The sequence below is a fragment of the Eriocheir sinensis genome, chromosome 53 (assembly GCF_024679095.1).
Source record: "Eriocheir sinensis breed Jianghai 21 chromosome 53, ASM2467909v1, whole genome shotgun sequence".
Taxonomy (NCBI): Eukaryota; Metazoa; Arthropoda; class Malacostraca; order Decapoda; family Varunidae; genus Eriocheir; species Eriocheir sinensis.
The window spans coordinates 12,043,469-12,060,968 of NC_066561.1; the positions used below are offsets into that span (position 1 = coordinate 12,043,469).

At 45.4% G+C, this 17,500-nt stretch overlaps 1 long non-coding RNA gene across 1 annotated transcript in view; it reads right to left on the bottom strand.

Annotated features, from left to right (window-relative positions):
* Positions 1 to 14,307: 14,307 nt before the first annotated feature.
* LOC126983381 (uncharacterized) overlaps positions 14,308 to 17,500 on the bottom strand; it is a 23,797-nt gene continuing 20,604 nt past the window's right edge. The window contains exon 3 of the long non-coding RNA XR_007735850.1: positions 14,308 to 14,376. This is a non-coding gene — a long non-coding RNA (uncharacterized LOC126983381). The remainder of the gene's footprint in view (positions 14,377 to 17,500) is intronic.

Genomic DNA, 17,500 nt, shown 5'->3' on the forward strand with positions numbered 1-17,500 from the left:
AGACACAAACACACACAGATACTCTCCTTGTCTCACAGACACACACACAGATACTCTCCTTCTCTCTCTCTCTCTCACACACACACACACACACACACACACACACAAAAAATCTCTCTCTCTCTCTCTCTCTCTCTCTCTCTCTCTCTCTCTCTCTCTCTCTCTCTCTCTCTCTCTCTCTCTCTCTCTCTCTCTCTCTCTCTCTCTCTCTCTCTCTCTCTCTCTCTCTCTCTCTCTCTCTTATTTAGTCATTGCTTTTGTCATAAAATTTGTGCCCCTTATATTATATTGAATTGAATTTTTCATTTCTTGTTTTATTTTATTTTCCAGATCACTGCTAATACAAATTACATCGAGTAAGGAAACTCAGGAGCAAAAATGTTCTCCTCCAGCTTCTTTTCCACATTTACTTCACAAAAAAAAAGCTAATGAAGCTCTTCTTGTAACCTAACATTTCTTAGAAGTATAATATGGAAAACAGGATGGGATAGGAAAAAGGAGTAACCGAGAGTCTAGCCAACAATGTCTGCCTAATAAAGTAATACTCGTAGGTAAAGTGCGGAGCATGCGATATTGCTGCGCGTTGCATCGGTGCTCATTTCCGCTTTCTTGACCTTTTGAGCCTGTGGTGGACTCTTATCCACTAGCCCGGGGACACTCGTCCCTTTGCCGTCCGGATTCCCACAATTTACCTTCCCCAAGTTTCCCCAGGTACCCGTTTATAGACCAACCCGAAAGGAAGGATGAACAGGAGCAATTGCTGGATGGGCTGTGCGCCTAATTAGACTCGAACCGGTGCCCCGAGGAGTGGTAGGCGGTCACAGAAACCACTCAGCTACGGACGCGCAGGGGCTGGGGTGTAAAGAGAGAAAGCCCATTTTAACTCTCACTCTGCCCGGGAATAAAACACAAGATCTCTATTCAATCGAAAAAAACGCGGATACCAGCGGAGTGCCAAGTGCCACCCAAAAAAATATTTTCTAGATCCGCCACAGAGAGAGAGAGAGAGAGCATTCTATTACAAGGGAGTAAATCATTTCTCATTATGCTCAATGGATACTTTTGTACCCTTCTTTTCTTGTATTAAATCAACTCTATCACTCATTAATTACTCCATAAATGATCTCACCGTCTCGTATCCCTGGTAGCATGATCCAGCTTAAGTTGTTATTGGAGACTGGTGTTCGGGGATAAACAAGGGAAAAAGAAAATATACATTTATTTAAAATTAAATTAAAGAAATTGCCTTACGCAATATTCTATGCTCAGACGATTATAACACTGGCATATTCAGCAAAGGATGCAACATATGACAAACGACATGTCTTAAACATAATACTACAATATGTGCTCAGTTGTTGCCAATAATAATAACACTCGTCGTTCCACAAGCAGTGGTTTGTATCTCTCTGCTTACATCACAATCATTATGTACTCTCTTCACAAAATCCTAATAACACATTCCTATAGTATAATCTACTACAAGTCATGGAAACACTCAATTATACCACACGCTGTGGTTTCCATTTCTGCTTAACATCGCAAACAAATAATCACTATCCTGTCCCACTCACAATCCTACTTCAAATCTCCCACATTATAATCTCCAGGACAATACAATCGGTTTCCCTTAGATTCCCGAATTTCTACTCACGATTAAGATCACAACAGCCATTCTCGGCTGAGTGAGTAGCAGGTCTGCTTGAGGCGAGAACCAAGCTCGGTCTACTTATACCACTGATTTCTAGGCCACATTTTTCTTTGCTTGAGGCGGACTTACATCCTTGACACGCCCTTAATTTTCTACATAACCAATGGCCAATACTTCCTGTCACACCCATCTGCTTGCTCATTATGTTGTATTGTTTTACTTCTCCTGCTATTCGTGAGTCAGTCTTAAGACACTCCCACAGTGATTTTTCTGTTAAATTATTGGCTCATAACATGTCGCCACGACTGACGTCACGGGTCAGAGTCTTTTTCAATGGTTGTTCACACTTTCTGACCACGCCCACTGGGTATCTGTTTTATGTATCTGAGTCTGGGTATCTGTTTTCCTTTACCCTCGTTGTTTCCCCTCTTTTGTACTTGAGATGTTTACACTGTTATATATGTCACCCTTCTTGTTAGTGTTTGTCCTGTCAGATGTTTACACAGTTGTATATCTCACATTCCTCTCTGGGTATCTGTTTTCCTTTATCCTCGTTGTTTCCCCTCTTTTGTACTTGAGATGTTTACACTGTTATATATGTCACCCTTCTTGTTAGTGTTTGTCCTGCCAGATGTTTACACAGTTGTATATCTCATTCCTCTCTGGGTATCTGTTTTCCTTTATCCTCGTTGTTTCCCTCTTTGTTAGTGCTTGTCCTATGAGATGTTTACTCTGTACTGTTATGGCTATTCCTCTTGTTTGTTCGTTTTCTGGTTCCCGACAATACAGAAAGATTTTTCACACACACACACACACACACACACACACACACACACACACACACACACACACACACACACACACACACACACACACACACTTGCTGTCATTAGGTTAATAGCATTTTCGTTTCCTTTGGCTGGCCAAGCTTGTAAATAAAAGAAATAAAAAACACGTGCGGCGCTTGGACGGCCAAAAAGGCCAAAAAAGTATCCAATTTGCCCCCAAAAGGGTAAAAAGTATCCAGTTTTGTCTAATAATTCGATTTTGTATCCATTTTGCACAACGGCGTATGAATGTACGAGCACCGTCAAAATGTATCCATTGGATACAATTGTATCCATACTTGTAAGACTGCCTGTAGATTTTTTATATGCGAGCCTGCGAGGTGGGCACGAGTTGTCACGGCGCTCCTCCGGTCCATTTCATCTCCCCGTGTTGAATCGTGTCTTTGGGAAGTTCACCGTTGATGCACTTCACGTTTAGAGGTAATGTACGCTTTTGCTGCCAGCAAATCGTCATGGCGGATCAAACGTGCAGTAAATTCAATGTTACATCAAATCAAAGGCAACCCGCGGGCCTGGCAGGAGTAACCCTCCATGCCGCTGTCGTAAGAATTTTCTGGCAGCCGCAAAATAGCTCGCCGAGAGAGGATCAGCTTGCTTACTGTTTCCATATTTCCCTCACCGCCACCTTTTACTTGTCCTGTCTGGGCTCCGATACGCGCCACAAGCATCAGAGCAACACTTTTAATACGGAGGAGGCTTTACAACAAACGAACAGGGCGGATTTTAGTTCATTCAGTTCTTGCAGGTTTGGGTAATATCAACCACCACAGAGGTCATAAGTGGACAAACTACAACACAATAAGCCAAATTAACATGCTCTCCTGCTGTGTATTCCCCCAGAGGACATGCGTAGTGGACACAGAGGGAAATACTTATGCGTTGAGCTATTTATCGCAACACCACCAGACAGGTGAATCTACTTACCACCTCTTTATCCTTTTTTTAATTCTCTTGTAATGACATCAGCGTCAGCATTGTTCAACTAAACGTGAGGCTTATGGGAATAACATGTCCTGGAGAACTTCAAGCAACAGCAGCCGGGGAGAACCAGTGGCGAGTACCTGAACAAAGGCGAGCATTTCAGCAGAGGTGGGCAAATGCGGTACTTAGTGCGGTAGTGCGTACCGCGTCACAAAAAAAGAACCGCACTACCACACTACCGCAAAATTTCTGAAAATGCCGCACTACCGCGGACCGCACTAAAAAATCCTGCGGTACGTTTTTGCGGTACTTTGAAAACTATTGAAGACGACATCTGCAGCGCGGCATGCTGCTCATATAAATGTTTTTTTTATATATTTTTTTACAGTGAATCGGACTCAATCAGTCAATCGGTATCAGTCATCACAATCAGTGACTCAATCATTCTGGCTTTTCAGTTATTGTTCAAAATTAAATACTATAAATTATAGACAGACTAAACTACTACACTGCGAATCTTCTCTAACCCGCGCGATGCCGGCCATTTCAACCCCGGACCCGGACCCTTTGTGCCGGCCGATATTTCATTGTACAATTTTAAGCATGTTTCCTTTGTCTGGATAGCTAGGATAGACACTGACGTATTTTTTGTATTTTGACTACCGCTACCGCAGTACCGCACACCGCGTACTGCACTGGGAAAAAAAAAATTGGGACCGCACTACCGCAACCGCAGTGTTAGGCTGGGTTCACACGAGCCACTTTTGGTGGTCAGTGGCCGCCACAAAAAGTGGCGACCACAAAAAATGGTCGCCACGAAAAGTGGTGGGTAGGTGCACCATACACACGAGCCACTCGGTGGCAGCCACTAATGAGGTCAGCACGTGGCGTTATGGATCTCGTAGAGGCAGCAGCTGTCTGTGCTCTCTTATCAAAAAGCGCTGAAGAAAGTACTGCCGTGGGTTCACCCCATATACTTAGCAACAGACTACTGCGTGTAGCATTCCACACATTCTTTACAGAGCTAAAAGAACACGATAATTTTTTTACTACTTCAGGAGGTCACAGGAAAGGTTTAATCATCTTATGACAATAAATGATCCACGTATAACACGGCAGGACAGGAGGAAGTGTGTGCCAGTAGAAGAGAGACTTGCGGTAATTTTAATATAAGACTGAACATGAATAATATTAAGTCACATTAGATGTAATTTATTGACATAATTCAGCAGTCTTTGCGGTTACATAACATTTTCCCCTTTCTACTTCCGGGTAAATAAAACTACCACATTCAGTTATAAATCCATACCAGAATCAATTAATATGCAAAACTGTGAAACGAAATGAAACATTAGTTCTGAAAGCATATGAGAGGTTATCCATTATATCCTGAACACAAGTTATGCGTGAAGGTCATACTTATACATCATTACGACAGTTGAAATTCAGGTGTGCAAGTGTCAAGACAGAGGGAAAGCGGCGGGTGGCAGGGTGGTGGTCACCGATAGTGGCTCGTGTGCACGCTGCCATTTGAAACAACGGTATCTATCGCTGGCCACAGTGGCGTGGTCGGAAAATGGCACCGCCCGCCACTACTCGCCACTGTTTAGTCGTGACCACAGAAAAGTGTCCCGTGTGCTTGCACCCATAGAGATGTGTGTGTTCTATTTTGACCATTATTTTGTGGCGGCCACTGACCACTAAAAAGTGGCTCGTGTGAAGCCAGCCTTACCGCACTACTCCGGAAAAAAATACCGCACTACAGCAACCGCACTACTGATTTTTCAGTACCGCGCCCACCTTTGCATATCAGGGACTTTTGACAGGATTTTCGTAGAGTTTGGTGCCTTCCAGAGGTACCTTTATGACCCTGGTGGCAGTGTGACTCTACTTCTGTACCGTGAACGTGAAAACACCATGAAAACCCGATTAATATCCTTTTTGGCCTTTGGAAATAGTTGACGAGAGTGTTGGAGGCGTCTGAGGATACCTACCCAGGAAAGGATACATGTTAACGAAGTCGAGAAACTTAAGTACAGGGCAGAAAAAGGCCAGCAACATACCTGTCTAGAATGAGGCGGAAGTTTCCCATTAATATGTACGGAAGAGTTTGAACGGCCGGGCACTGAGCAAGCCTCCCCTAAAGTCTCGCGGACGCACAGAAAACCAGGTTGTCGAAAGGGTAACTGGGATACATTATTGTGGAGCACTACGGATTTATTTATTTATATATTTTTGCAGCAAGGGAGGCAGTTCAGGGGAAAAAAATAAAAACGACAACAAAAAAGGGCCACTATGCGCTGCTCCGAACAAAGGGAAAAAGAGCGAGACGCCAAAAAAGAGGTGGAGCGAGCGGCGTCTTGATGCTGTCCTCTTCAATGTGAAAAACTCGTGAATACAAACAGATATACAGAGACGATACAAACATGATGACAGGACGATAGCTAAATGTCAGCTGGTGTGTGAGAGAGAGGGAGTGAGAGAGCAAGAGGGGAAACCAATAACCAGCAAAAAGTGCTCATCACCAAGAGAGAAAATACAGAGACTGCAGGAACGTAACTAATGGACACCAACACCAACATATAAAGACATACACTACTCCCATACAGCTGCTGCTGCTGCTAAGATTAATCCCCATGTATGAGGAACCGGGCCTTTGGCCGTACGGCGGCCCGATAAGGGAGAGTCGAGGCAATGCAAGCTTCATTAGCGGGTACCGGGGGGCGTCCCCGCCGGCAGGTGCGCGCGGCGGAGGCACGGGTGCACTGGGCAGCCCGTAGCAGGACCCGGGTGAGCAGCCAGACAGTCAACTTAAAACCGGCGGACCGGAAGGGCGGGCCAAGCTGCTCACTCGAGGATTACTGGCGTGTCTCTGTCTCCCATACATACACCCACAGAGATATATACACCCTCAAGGACAGACATACACCACTCCCATAGACATATACACCCACATACAGACATACACAACCCATACACCCACAGAAAGACATACACACAAACTTGGACAGACATACAATACTCCCATAGATCTACAGATATATAGGTATACTCCCACACTGACAGACATACACCACTTCACTACACCTATAGATATAGACATTTACACCCACATGGATAAACATGCACTCACTGACATAGAAGTAAACACATAGGCTTACACCACTTCCATACACCCAAAAGAGACATAAACACCCACAAAGGGACATACATCACTCCCATACATACACACCACGTAGGGAAATAAACCACTCCCCTACACCCACAGAAAGACATATACACCCACATAGACAAACACAAATCCCCTACACCCACAGAAAATCATATACGTACACCCTCAATGAAAGATATACGCCACTCCCCAACACCCGCAGAAAAAAAAAGAAAAAAAACATATACACCCACATAGACATACACCACTCCTTTACACCCACAGAAAAAAAACATATACAATCACATAGACATACACCACTCCCCTACACCCACAGAAAGACATACACCACTCCCCTACACCCACAGAAAGACATACACCACTCCCCTACACCCACAGAAAGACATACACCACTCCCCTACACCCACAGAAAGACATACACCACTCCCCTACACCCACAGAAAGACATACACCACTCCCCTACACCCACAGAAAGACATACACCACTCCCCTACGCCCACAGAAAGACATATACACCACTCCCCTACACCCAAAGCAAGACATACACCACTCCCCTACACCTACAGAAAGACATACACCACTCCCCTACGCCCACAGAAAGACATATACACCACTCCCCTACACCTACAGAAAGACATATACACCCACATTGACAGACGTACATCACTCCCTTACACCCATAGACATAGACATTTACACCATCAATCACATATACACCACTCTCCTACACCCACAGAAAGACATATACACCTATTTGGATAGACATAGAATACTCCCATAGATCCACAGAAATATAGGTATACACCCACAATGACAGACATGCACCACTTCCATACACTCACTGAAAGACATATACACCGGGAATTCGATATATGCGAGCTCGATATATGCGAATTCGCTCATATGCGACTAACCTATATGTGCCAAATGATCGTTTTATGCGAGAAAAAATCGCTATTATGCGAGTAGCGGCGCTGGTGTGATTGGTTGGTGAGGTATGGTGGCCGACTCGCACTACGGACAGTGGCGTAACACCCAGAGAGAGAGAGATTTACATAGATTTACATAGAAAATCAGACCACACATACCCCATGGTCCAGACTTGGTGGTCTGTCCTTAAACCTAAGTGATTTTACATTAATCAGAAGACTCCAAAACGTTGCATTTCTACTCTAGTTGATATTAAGTTGAAGGAAGTGACGGTCGAGCTTATTTTTGAAGGAGTCAATCGTGTTACACTGGACCACTGATGGTGGAAGCTTATTCCATTCTCGCACTACAACGTTGGTGAAGAAAAATTTTGTGCAGTCTGAATTTACTTGTCTACATCTGAGTTTTACGCCATTGTTCCTCGTGCGCAGAGTGTCATCGATCATAAACAATGTTGATCTGTCTACATTCGTGAAACCATTAAGTATTTTAAAACATTCGATCAGTTTTCCTCGGAGGCGACGTTTCTCAAGAGAGAACATGTTAAGGGTAGAAAGCCTTTCTTCGTAGGATTTGTTGCGCAAGGAAGGGATCATTTTCGTTGCCCGACGCTGAACACCTTCTAATTTAGCAATATCCTTTGCATGGTGGGGGGACCAAAACTGTACCGCATATTCCAAGTGGGGTCTGACTAAACTGTTGTAGAGCGGGAGTATTACATCTTTATTCTTGAATACAAAGTTTCTTTTAACCCGTACGATCCGATCAGAGGTATATGGGCCCCCCCCCGTGATCCGGCTAAATCACGAAAAAATCGAGTGTTACAAAATTGAATGGAAACATTTTTATCATCAATATACTTATTATGCGCATATACTGGTAAAATATTTTGGCAATACTCAATTTAGTTTCGCCGCAACAGAGCCTTGAAGTTGGAGTGCGGCGTGATTTGGCAACCTCCGCTCCGTCCCGGGCGAAGGAGGGAGGGTGGGGGAAGCTGGGGCCTCCAGCGGAACGCAATAATGCGACTCCCGCTTCTCAGAGACGATGTTCTGCTGTTAGACTGTCTGTATATGTTGTGTGTATTTGTACATGATAAAAATATGGTGCGCATCTGGGAATCATGACTGTACTCCACAAGCGACCTTGGCAAAGTGAGCGTGGTGGGTGTAATTGAAATTTTTCCCACCAGAGGCGTAGTGGGAGGGTAGGAGTACCAGTGTAAGCATTTTGACAGCGTTACCAATTAAAGCGCATTTGTGGTGCACTGCTAAAGATCCTGTCACCCGGGTGGCGTATCGGACTTGTGTACCAATTCCACCCGGGTGGCGTATCGGATTTTAAGGGTTAATGAAGCCCAACATTCTGTTCGCTTTATTTGCTGCATCGATGCATTGCTGTGAGAATTTGAGGTTTGACGCGATTTTGACCCCCAAGTCTTTGAGGCACTGAACGCTGTTGAGTTTAACGCCGCGCATTTCGTATTCAAACTTCTTATTCCTCGTTCCAACTTGAAGGACCTGGCACTTGTCTACGTTAAAGGGCATCTCCCATCTATCCGACCAAGCTGAAATTTTGTGCAAATCCTCTTGGAGGCTTTGCCTGTCTTCGTCAGTAAGAACCGAGTTACCAATCTGTGTGTCGTCTGCAAATTTACTAATGCGGTTATTGAGTCCAACATCCACGTCGTTGATGTAAATAATGAAGAGCACTGGGCCAAGGACCGAGCCCTGAGGGACGCCACTAGTGACAGGCGCCCACTCTGAGTTAAATCCGTCAATCACTACTCTTTGTTGTCTGTTGCTCAACCAATTCGCGATCCATTGGTTTACTTGACCGTCAATACCTATTTGCTTTAATTTGTAAAGTAATTTATGATGCGGGACTTTATCAAACGCTTTCTGGAAATCAAGATAGACTACGTCCAGTGATTTGGTTACGTCATAAACAGTGAAGAGGTCGTTATAAAAGGTTAATAGGTTTGATAGGCAGGATCTTTTGTTTCGGAAGCCATGTTGTGACTCCCCAATCAATGAGTGGCTTTCAAGGTAACTCACAATTTTGTCTCTAATTATGCCCTCAAGTAGCTTACCTACAACCGAAGTTAGACTAATGGGCCTGTAATTACCTGGTACTTTTTTGTCTCCTTTCTTGAAAATCGGTGTCACGTTAGCCTTTTTCCAATCTGAAGGGACGATGCCTTGTCGCAAGGACATATTGAATACGGTTGTGAGGGAGGAGAGTATTTCGCTCTTTGTTTCTTTCAGCAGAGTTGGATATACTTTGTCAGGTCCAGGACTTTTATTTGTTTTAAGTGAATGGAGAGCTTTAAGGACTTCATCGGTTGTTATTCCAAAATTAGGCAATGCATGCTCGAGATTTACAATAGTACTGGTGTTGGTGGTAGCGAGAGGAAGACTGTTAGTATTAAACACCGAGGAAAAGTAATTGTTTGAGAGGTTGTGCAATGTGTTGGCTGTCAGTCACTAGTGCACCGTCGCTGTTTGTTAAAGGTCCAATACCACTTTTGATCGCCTTTCTGTTGTTTATGTAACTGGAGAGAGAGAGAGAGAGAGAGAGAGAGAGAGAGAGAGAGAGAGAGAGAGAGAGAGAGAGAGAGAGAGAGAGAGAGAGAGAGAGAGAGAGAGAGAGAGAGAGAAGCTGATCCTGTCGTCGTCGGCCTCCAGCAGGCCAAGTCCGGACCTCCCAGTGGGTGCCTCAGTCCCTCAAGGATCTGTGCTGGGACCTGTCCTCTGGAATCTGTACATCGACGACCTTCTCAGGAGTCTGCCAGCAGTCTCTGCATACGCTGACGACTGCACGCTCTCCCTCTCCTACCCTCGCCAAGAAAACCAGCAAGCGGTTGCTGAGGTCAACCAGCAACTACGCTTGATACGGGAGTGGGGGGAGCGCTGGCAGGTGAACTTTGCCCCTGAGAAGACTCAGGCGATGGTGATCTCTCGGTCCCCGGCAGCCACACAAGCTGTCGAAGGAAAGGTGATGTTTGGCTCCGTCACCCTCCCGCTCCAGGATTACGTCAGGATCCTCGTAGTGGACTTGGACCGAGAGCTGCGCTTCGACCGCCACCTGAAACACGTCGCCCACCAAGCCTCCCTACGTGTCTCTGCCCTTCGTAGCGTGGCTAATTTCCTCGACAAGCGAGGAATTATGCTCCTCTACAAGGCCCAGGTAAGATCCTACCTGGAGTACGGGGCTCTGACCTGGATGTCCAGCGCTGCCACACACCTGCAGAGACTGGACAAGGTGGAGGGACGGGTGCAGCGACTGTTACAGGAGAACAACCCCCAGCCGCCCCCTCAGGATATTATACATCTAGACATTCTGGAGCACCGCCATGACGTCGCTGCGCTGGTGGTGTTCCACAAGGCCCAGGTACAAGGAGTACCACACCTGGCGAGACTGAGGCTCCCCCCGCGAGAGGCTGTGAGAGATACGAGAACGGTACTCTCCAGCCACGAGCAGGTCGGGGTGCCGAGGTCACGCGCCAGCCAGCACCAACAGACCTTCACCTCCAGGGTGTCCCGCCTGTGGAACACATTCACTGCAGCAGGGCCAACAGTGAGGGAAATGTCCACCCAGCAGGTAAAAGTGGCTGCTCACAGGTGGCGAAGAACATGCCCCACACCACTAGTGATGCTAAATACACAGTGAACAAGTGTAAAGGGCTTTTGAAATAATGCACGAGAAAAAGTGACATTTGAAGCCCTAAAAAGTGCACAGAGAAACATATGCTACTCGAACGATCGCATAAAGTGTCGTCGGCGAAATACAAATCTGTTGTGTAACTATAGAATCGTCAGTTTAAATAAAATAAAAAGAGAGAGAGAGAGAGAGAGAGAGAGAGAGAGAGAGAGAGAGAGAGAGAGAGAGAGAGAGAGAGAGAGAGAGAGAGAGAGAGAGAGAGAGAGAGAGAGAGAGAGAGAGAGAGAGAGAGAGAGAGGCGGATTACATGGAGGCTGCAGCCTCAGGCCCTGGGTATTCAGGGAGCCCCCGATGAGGCAATGATTAAAAAACAAATAAATTAGTTAAAGAAACAAAACCAACAAAAATAATGTGAAAATATCTTTTTACTTTCCCTAAATATACTGCTTTTCCATTCGTATTATTTTCATTTTAGCTAAAATACTATAACTAATGTGTCAACACTGCAACAAACAACAGTGGCAACACTGTACTACCACTGTTTGGGATCTGTATCTTTCGCGGTTTTCAGAGTGAGATATCAGTGACAAAGTTGTGTTGTGTCTATCAGCATGTCCTGTAATAGCCACTGATCATTGTCAGCCAGTGATATAACCCGGTCGTTGCCACAGACATGATTTGTGACGAGTCTTGCAGTGTTGACTTGATCTTTGAAATGAGAAACAAGGCTGGCTGATGGCCGCTCGGTGCATGGCATGGTTCATGGGGGGTTCAGTGTTTTAATAACTTATGTGCTGATGGGTAAGAATCCGACTGACTGAAATTATAGTGAATACGAGCAACAACATTGTGTTGTGTTTTATCAGCATTCAGCATGCTGTATAATGACGAGAGATCGTTGTCGGCCAGAAAGTGACAAAACCCCGGTTACTGCCACATACAAAGTGCGATGAGTTTTGCAGCGGTGTTTCTGTACTGAGTTGCATGGTGAGTGGCAGGATCCTGCTGTTTTAACAACTTTTGTGCTGAATAGTGATTATAAGGACATGTTGGATCTGTGTTGTGGTATAAACCGTAGAATGCAAGGGGCTGCATGTTTAAAAGATATGGAGATTGCACCTAATCCTCACCCTAATCCTAAGTCCTAACCCAAATCCTAATCCATTCCCAACTTTCTGAGCCCCCCGCACAACCCCCGCATACTATACCGCCCAAATGCGGGCTTTTGCGGATCCGTGACTTGAAAACTTGAATACGCACGATAAATATATTATGTGGCCGTGGTCCATGTGGGAAACTGATCAGCTGGCGTTGTGATGCACGACGCCAAAAGTTACACCACCAGGTGCCAACTACGAGGTGCTGTGCCTGTAAGTATATTCCTCCGTTTACTGCGTCATGACTGACTGACGTAGTCGATTTTGATCATTTATTGCACGAATATTACATTGTTGACAACTAAAAATAGCGTAATTAATAGATACTATTGCCGGTTTCCTTCATTACTTCATCCCGAATACGTATGGCTCCCAGCTATATGAACTCAGTAATAATATTATAATAGGCTATAATAATAATGTTGATATGATAAGCTAAAATAATATTAGTATAATAGGCTACCTATGTAAAATATAACATAAGGATATATCAATGATATAATAGGATATAGTAATTATAATAATATAATAGGTTAATTATATTAATTTCAATATAATAGGCTGAAATATTAATATAATTTGCTCTAACGATAATAATAGTAATAATACCTAATAATAATACACTTATTACTAAAGAATTATGCGCATACTACAGGTTTGACCAGTTTTCCATGAAATGTCTTGCTATTGAAAATTGTGAGCTGTGATTTTTTTTTTTCTTTTTCTTTTACAGCAGACTACCAGCCCGCGGACCATGGCGCTGCTTCGCTTACCGGCCGCCTCCGGCAAAACTTCACGAACAAAAGTTTGTCCAGAGAGAGAGAGAGAGAGAGAGAGAGAGAGAGAGAGAGAGAGAGAGAGAGAGAGAGAGAGAGAGAGGCAAGGATTGAAACCGTCTTATTGACTGACTGGCTGGGATTGACCTGTGTGGCATAGGAAGTAAAGGAGGGGGATTAAGAGAGTAGAGGATGGAGGGCGGAAAGCAGGGAGGGAGGGAGGCAAGAAAGGGCGTCTGACTGTCTCGCAAACTGGCTGGCTGGCTTGGATTGGTTAAATAAGACAATTTGAATGCTATAAATGGGTCTTCCTTTTAGATTTTTTGTTAATGTTTTGAAATTACTATCGATAGGAGGATGAAGGCCTTTTTCCGATGATTTTCAAGGCAATGGGAGTAAGAGGACTGACTGATTTTGGGGGCTAGGTCATATTAGAGTTGCATGAACACAACAAAGCCCACACAGCTATAGGCTTGTGCAACCATCAACAGTGGTATGCATCTCTTATCAATTTATGCTGGGAGGTCATGACGCAGGGCAGGGCGGGTCGTCTCAGACATCGAAGAGTCAGTCATTTAGGAGTTTCTGGAAAATATAACCTTATAAATAATAACAGGCATCATATTTTTTTTATCAGAAATGAACAGTCAGTGTCACAAAAATGGTAGGCAAAGCTAATATACATAACTCGGGTAGGCGGTGGCCGAAGTGATAGCGTACTGGACCCACATTCGCCGCGTGATGGACGACGCGGGTTCGAATCCTCATGCTACCACTCGGATTTTTCGGTCACCGCCGAGTGGCTGTCCTGAAGACCACCCATCAACCCGGACTCTAGAGGAAGCCGTCCAAGCGAATCAAGTACGAGTTCCGGGGGGCAGCATGAGCCAATGCAAGATGGCGCCACTATAAACACTCGCCTGCGCCAGAACGGGCTGGGCCGACCATCAGGCCCCACCTGGAAGAAGCCTTGGGCCGACCATCAGGCCCCACCGGGAAGATGCCTACCGGCGCAATAGGCAACAACGTAAGAAAAAAAAAAAAAAAAAACTACTACTCCCAAGGTTAGGTTAGAATTGTTTTGAATCTTACAGTAAAGGAATACAAGTCAAGGGTATATATAACAACACACCCCACATGGCTATGGACTGGAATATCCATTAAGAGCATGCATTTCTTACCAATTTATGCCAGGGGGGCGGGCAGGTCATGATGGTGGGCTGGGGCGGGGCGGGGCATCTCAGGCATGTAGTGGTTTCTGTAAAATATACCAAATCCAAGGAATTACCAGACTTAAACCACTATTACACCAGCCCACCACTCACGACACACCACAAAAAATGTCCACATATGCAAACTAACCCCTCCTCCCAAACAAATCGAATGGTACACTCAAAATTGCTCCAAGATAAAAAATAACCGATATATTTGCATATAACTATCACGAATCTTCGTGGATTTTTTTGATTTACAGAAAAAAAAACTTTTATTCCTTTTTTAAGGTATCTATTTCCCAGAGGCACTTCATCTTATGTAGTAGAGGATGAGGAAGCCGTTCATGGCCTGAAATCAACGCTCCGGGCAAAATAATTATTAACGGGGTTTGGGGTGTGGTCCCTAATGCGAAAAACTAGTAAAGTTGATTTTTATCGCTTTACTTTCATTCCATTAGCTCCCCCCCCCAATCACCGTTAACCCCCGCCCCTTTTAATGATCACCACGCAATTAACTGATCCCATTTACTCCCTGTTCGACACCGAACATGACCTAATTCCTTATTCCACCTACTCCCATTAGCTCCCCCCATTACCATTAACCCGCGCCCCCTCTAATTATCACCACGCAATTTACTGACCCAATTAACCCTCTACTCGACACCCCATATGACCTATTTCCGAATTCTAGGATCCAGATCTTCTTCCTCCTCTTGAGGCCTTATACCGGAGCCATGCACGGTATCCACTGCATCGCGGAGCAAAATGTTCTTCCTCTTCTTCTTGTGACCCATCACACAACACCCAATCTTATGAATTGCTGTTTTCTTACTCTAAACTAGCTCGATTTCTCTATGGAAAGGTCTTCTTCCTCCTCTTCTTTTGGCCTCTCAACAACACCCGAACTTATGCGGTGCTGTTGAAAATTAGGGTGTTGAAATCATGTTAGGTTTTGTTAAGGTACCATAAACTCAATAGCATTTCATAAGATGGGGTGTTGATGAGAGGCCACAAGAAGAAGAGGAAAAAGACCTTTCCGTAGAGAAATTGAGTTAGGTTAGGGTAAGGGAACAGCAATTCATAAGTTTGGGTGTTGTATATTTGCATATAACTATCAGGAATGTTCGTGGATTTTTTTGATTTACAGAAAAAAACCGCTTTTATTCCTTTTTCTATTTCCCAGAGGCATTTCATCTAATGTAGAAAAGGATGAGGAAGCCGTTCATGGCCTGAAATCAACGCCCCAGGCAAAGTTAACGGTGTTTGGGGGTATGGTCCCCTTTGCGAAAAACAAGAAAATTTGAATTTTATCGCTTAGTTTTTAGTATGAACTTTGAAATGGGCACCTACCCCATGCAGAAACGTCCGCCGATTCAAATTCTTCTTGAGGCCTTATAACGGAGCTATGCACAGTAACCACTGCATCGCGGAGCAAGGTCTTTTTACTCTTCTTCTTTTGACCCATCACACAACACCCAATCTTATGAATTGCTGTTTTCTTACTCTAACCTAACTCGTGAAATCGAGTTAGGTTAAGGTAAGGGAACAGCAATTCATAAGGTTGGGTGTTGTGTCGACATGTATGGAAAAAGTGATATTTCTCGCTTAGTTTTTACTCTGAACTTTGCAAAGGGTACCTAATCGATGCAGAAAACTCCGACGAATCGAATGGTACACTCAGAATTGCTCTAAGACAAAAAATAGCGGATATATGTGCAAATAACTCTCAGAATCTTCGGTGATTTTTTTGATTTACAAAAAAAAACCGCTTTAATTCCTTTTTTTTTTTTCCCAGAGGCATTTCATCTGATGTAGAAAAGGATGAGGAAGCCGTTCATGGCCTGAAAGCAACGCTCCGGGCAAAATTAACGGTGTTTGGGGTATGGTCCCCTCTGCGAAAAACAAAGAGGAGGGGGGAGGAAGAGGAGAAGGAAGAGGAAGAGGAGGAAGAAGAGGAGGAAGTAGGAGGAATGGGGTGAGGGAGGAGGAGGAGGAAGAGGAGGAGGAGGAAGAGGAGGAGGAAATGGAAGTGGATGAAAAAGAGGAAGAGGAAGAGGAGGAGGAAGAGGAGGATGAGGAGGAGGAAGAGGAGGAAGAAGAGGAGGAGGAAGAAGAGAAGGAGGAGCAGAAGAAGGAGGAGGAGAGGAGGAGGAGGATTAAGAGGAGGAGGAGGAGGAGGAGGAGGAGGAGGAGGAGGAGGAGGAGGAGGAGGAGGAGGAGGAGGAGGAGGAGGAGGAGGAAGTAGTTGAAGAAGAGGAAGTAGTTGAAGAAGAGGAAGAGGAGGAGGAAGAGGAGGAGGAAGAGGAGGAAGTGGATGGAGAAGAGGAAGAGAAGAAAAAGGAGGAGGAGGAAGAGGAGGAAGACGAGGAGGAGGAAGAGGAGGAGGAAGAGGAGGAGGAGGAGAAGGAGGAGGAGGAGAGGAGGAGAAGGAGGGGGAAGAAGAGGAGGAGGAGTAAGAAGAGGAGGAGGAGGAGGATGAGGAGGAGGAGGAGGAGGAAGAGGTGGAGAAAGAGGAGGAAGAGGAAGAGGGGGAATGAGAGTAGTGACTCCCGCCGGGCGGGAGTCACTACATCCCTGTTAGGGTAGCCAGAATATGTACTCCCGGCCGGCCGTCCAAACCCAGCGTTTAGAAAAATGCTCGGCCGGCCGGGAGCACAACAACTAGGGACCTATCTCTTAGGGTCCGTCCCACCCACCACATTAGAGCCCCCGGCCAGCCGCGCGCGGAGAGCTTATAGGTGCAAAGACCGTTACCCGACACAGACCACACGCCCACCCACCACCTTCAATCTCGCGTTTAGGCCGAGATCAATGGAGGAGGAGAAGGAGGAGGAGGAGAGGAGGAGAAGGAGGGGGAAGAAGAGGAGGAGGAGTAAGAAGTGGAGGAAGAGGAGGAGGAGGAGGATTATGAAGAGGAGGAGGAGGAAGAGGAGGAGGAGGAGGAGGAGGAGGAGGAGGAAGAGGAGGAAGAGGAAGTGGGGGAATAAGAGTAGTGACTCCCGCCGGGCGGGAGTCACTACACCCCTGTTAGGGTAGCCAAAATATGTACTCCCGGCAGGCCGTCCAAACCCAGCGTTTAGAAAAATGCTCGGCCGGCCGGGAGCACAACAACTAGGGACCTATCTCTTAGGGTCCGTCCCACCCGCCACATTAGAGCCCCCGGCCAGC